The sequence below is a fragment of the Labrus mixtus genome, chromosome 16, assembly GCF_963584025.1.
Source record: "Labrus mixtus chromosome 16, fLabMix1.1, whole genome shotgun sequence".
NCBI classification, from domain to species: domain Eukaryota; kingdom Metazoa; phylum Chordata; class Actinopteri; order Labriformes; family Labridae; genus Labrus; species Labrus mixtus.
The window spans coordinates 460,738-465,662 of record NC_083627.1 but is presented as its reverse complement, the minus strand read 5'-3'; positions in this window follow the sequence as shown (position 1 = coordinate 465,662).

Sequence of the window (4,925 nt, the reverse complement as noted above, 5' to 3'; positions counted from 1 at the left end):
CGAGAGAGGTCGAGCAATCAAACGTTTAAACTGTTTCACGTATGTTCATCTCATTTAATTATTACAAAGTTGTTTTTATTCATTTTTAATGATTTATTTGTCACCCTGCTTTGAAAAGAAGCTTTAACTTATTAGTAGTGCAGCTTACATTTTATATTTTAACATTTATTTACCCAGTTATTGTGAGTGGATTATTTAACTAACAGAAGAGTAACTAACTTAAACTGATACAAACACTCACAACAGCGTCTCTAATTTAATGTTCTTAAAGGTGAAATCAGTTCAGAGTTTAGTTCTGATTATGAATATTTTAAGATTTTATTTTCATTCTAAAGAAAGCAAAATAAACGGCATCGATAAGTAAGAGAATAAATTCAAAGTGTATTAAAAAGTAAAAGTTTGTAACTTCAGGTCAGATAAAAAGCAAAAGATGTGAAGAAGTCTGAGTCCTCATCCACACGTAGGCAGGTACTTTTGAACACGGATCTTTTTCTGTGTGTTTTGACCTTTCTTACACAAACGGCGTTTAAGGTGTTTACAGCCTGGTTCAAAAAACCAAATAGGTGTGATTAGCTCATGTCTCGATGGACACACACTGTATGGGGGGGTGAATGTTTTGATGACTCATCAGTTTTGATTTGATGAAGGATAAGAGTTATTCACAATAAGGCGTGTAGCTGACCTGATTGACAGGTGGGCGCGGTGTAACGGTTTGTCAGGAGGTTTAAAACCCGCCTCAGCTCCAGCTCTCAGCCTGTCGTTAGGTTGACTGAAAGACAACTTTGAAATGAAAATGCAATGTGGACAAAATATGTTTTTCAAGAATTGGGCATGATTGACAGGATTTTTTTTAAAACATAGGAAAACCCCAGTTTAAAAAAAACCTGCCTACGTGTGGACTAAGTGCAAAATGAGCCAATTATTGACTTTGAAAGCCTGAGCCACCCAAGCCCTTCCAGAGAGAGGGCGTGGCCAGACACAGCTCATTTACATATTTAAAGGTACAGACACAGAAGCAGCCTGTTCTGAGCAGGGCTGAAATAGAGGGGTTTATAGACATGATCAAATACAGGATCAGAGTGAATTTAGAACAACAAACTTCACACACATATTTTGAGGAGCTCTGACACTTATTTACACTGAACAGGAGGAGGATATGTGACCTTTAAAGAGCTGAGAGAGCTCATGTGACTTTAAGAACAACATCCTGTTTTAAGAGTGATATTTGCTGAACGTGTACAGTTTGTAAAGGGTGAATATTGTATTTAATGTACATAACAGGTGCTCTGTGTAAAGCTGAGACATCAACGCTGTAACTTTTAACGCTGCTGAGATGTAAATTAAGCTGAGATTGATGCACAAATCACTTTTATATTCATGCTGTATCCTTAGTTTAACTTCAACGTCGTTGTGGTGTCACAGCAGGAAACCAAGACGGTCTCTGTGTCGTACTTTCAGGTGAAAACACCTGCAGCAATGATTAACTCAGTTAGTCGTGTCAGCTTTTCTCTCTTTTTCCAGTTGCTGCAGTGAAAGTTTCTCCCACATCATCTTGTCTAACACTTCTCTGATTAAACAAATGTCTGCTTTAACGATAATCGGCCGTGTTCGTCGCAGGAAACGGCACCTTCAAAGGAACGCTTGTAGTTTACGTCTCTGAGCAGATTTCCACATACATTGAACAAACTCCTGAGCGTGTTGTTTCCACGTTCTGTTTGGTGTCGTTCATGTGTTTGTACAGGTCATTATTAATGCTCAGAGAGGACTTAAAGTGTTCCTTTAACGTCACAGAATTGCAAGTGTACGATATAATAAAGAGTCATCACTCACCTCATCAAACTGTGTGCTTTACTGGAACTGTTCAGATCTATACTCCGAGAATGTCAATACAGCCTGTGCAGAGAGGTCAAGGAATAAAGATAAGACCTAAATATGTCATGAGACAGAAAACGTTTTACTTTCACTTCAACTTGTGTGTAGAAAAAGTGAAAGTGTGAGTCGTTGTGTTCATGAGTTGAATGTTTTATCACAGGAGAGAAATAAAAACCATGAAAGAGTCTTTGTTGTTGGTGTCAGTATATTATTTCACACAAACCACGGACATTTAATCAGGTCAAACTCTTCGCTGAAGTACATTTCCTGTATTCCATTCACTGAAAAACTTGAGCAATGGAGACCTGACAAGAACCCTTTAAACACTTCATTGTTAATAATACTGTCTCAAGATGACCATTTTACCCTGAATATTTCCCTTTCTACGACCCAAAATACTTCACTCTACCTCATATCAGAGAGAACAGAATTCTCATGATACCAGCAGGTATAAGTAAGAGTTTACAACCTCTGTCTCCTTTCCCATCAACAGTCAGTGACCACCACAGTCCTGAAACACTTCAAAGCTCCCAAGTTACCAGGCCTAACAGCAGCAGCAGCAGGAGCCAGTAGATTCAAAGCTTCTAGGCCACAACAACAACAGCCAAGCCAGGCCTTGCATGTATCTGCTTAAATGCATCTTACTGTTTGGTCTGTCTATTCTGAACATTCTCAATCCACTTATTGAAATCATGCCTCCTAAAAAGAGCAACTGATGATGAGTTTATATCACTCTCTGTATTACATGAGCTATCGATTTTGTGTTATTTTGTTATCATTCTCTGGTTCCAGGGTGGTGCCCCTTTGCTATTAATTCAGATTAATAATTTACACATTTTTTATTTAATAATAATATTAATAATAATGTAATAATTAATTAATCATTATTATTAATATTAATTTAATAGCAAAATTGACCACGTCAAACCCCAGTGTAATTGGTGCCCCGTGCGAGGCAGGGAAGATATGGATGTCCTCGGATGCAGGAAGGCCAGCACATGAGAGACGATGGATACCACAGCTTTTAATGCCTGGAACTCCCTACTGTTGTCCCCCCATATCTCTTCCAATAAGGAATTAAGTCCAGCTTCCCCCACACTTTACACCTAGGTATGAGGTGGTGCAGGGCAAAAAGGGAATCAGTGTTTTTGCAGGGCCCATATTAGTTTTCCTCCAAAAGTACTCAAATCAGGCTCCTGTATGGGGCTACAGGACTAAGTCTGTCCAGCACATGGCTGGTCTCAACATGGACCAACAAAAAAACTTTTCATGAAGAGCTGTTAGAGCAACAGGAAAAGTCCTTCAAATCATTTGTTCAGATTATCATGGACTCCACCAACAAACGAATTGATAGTTTAAGTAGTGAAGCAGCAAGATCACTCAGGGCCCAGAATTTCAGGAGTGGAAATTGAAGAGTTATGCTGTTTTCACATTAGGCACGATGGTTTCGTAACATATCAGAGCACGCTTGCTCCCCCCTCGGCCCAGGTCCCTTGTGTGAATAAACACCCTTAAAGATGGGATACAGCCCCTCTCTGGATTGCTGCAAATCAGTTAGCAATGACCACCAAAAATGGATTACTTGAAAAACCAATCCAGAGGAAATAACCTTCTGTTTGACGGTATCCCAGACTCCAAATCTGAAACATGCTTCTTGTTATTGTTCTTTAATTAATTTAATTTAATTAATTTAATTTAAAAAAAGCAGAACAAGGACGTTGAGTCTTACTAGGACAGATAAATCCTGGAGACGCTCCTGCTACTCATTGTTCTTCTCTGTGTAATCACTGCAGCACTGCATCGATGCACTCAAACATGAGAGAGTTGTTTACAGGTTCATGTGATCATAATCCACATCTGCATCACAGATAGGGTAAGAGTTTAGTGACAGTTCTTCAGTCTTGAAATCTTTACTGTCACTAAATGATGATAACAGCTGGTTGGTTTTGTCCCATTACAGATCCAACCTTCAGCAGCAGTACATCTGTTGTCTGAGCTTATTGATTAGAAACACTAATGACTTCCTTGTGTTGATTAGTCTCACTTCAGTATTTCCTCCTTCTCTGGAACGATCAGATGTTTGTTTGGCTCAGCAGGACTCTGAGGGTCCAGACCAGACAAACAAACATCTTCAGAGAGAATCGATGAAGAGGAACAAACAGAGAAACAGCAGAAGAAGAAAGGGCTGCTGAGGGAGAACAAGCTGCTGCTTCAGGACATTAAAGACTGAGCGCTCTGCTGAGGGTTTGAAAAGAAGACGAGACCAGACAATCCTGTTCTCCTGATGTATGTCTCTGAGTGATCTGCTCCAGTCTGTCTCTGATACCTCGTACCATCGTTACGCTGACGATACACAGCTGTGCTTTTCAATAAAACCACATCATCTCGACAATCTCGCCCCCCTCCAGGACTGTCTCACCTCCTTTTCTCTCTGGATGTCACAAAATTTCCCCTCAAGTGAGGTCCTGATCATTTCAGTAAAGCCATTTTCACAGCTGCACTCCTGAAAAATTAAAGACAATTCCTGCTCCTTAAATCCTCCTGATCTGGTTGTTCACACATGCACCTCACAGTGGTAGACTATCCATGTCAGTCTGTCTGTTCATCGTGCATAGTGTGTGTAAGATCGCTTTCACATGAAGTCTGGTGGACTTCTGGATTTATCATTTACAGTCAGTGGCTGCTGCCATCAGCACTTCAACATCCCAGCTCCCAGAGTCAGGAGTCTGAGTCTGTTTTTTCTCGTCCTATATTACAGCATGTATTTAAAAATAAATACGATATCATGTTGTGTCCATCATGTTTGCACACTGATTTTTTTTTTTTTCGGAAAACAAGTTCCACGTGTGTGAGTGAAAGACCCACAGCTCCCAGCAGCTAGTTTTATCTTAGTTTTTGATTTGAAAGATATTTAAAAACAAGAGAAGAAGAAATACTGAAGTCATCCTTCATTCATATTCAGCTGGGTGCTCTCTCTCTCTCTCAATCTCTAGCTCACCCCTCCCTCTATCTCTCCCTCCCTCTCACACACCCCTCCCTAACCCCTCCCCCTC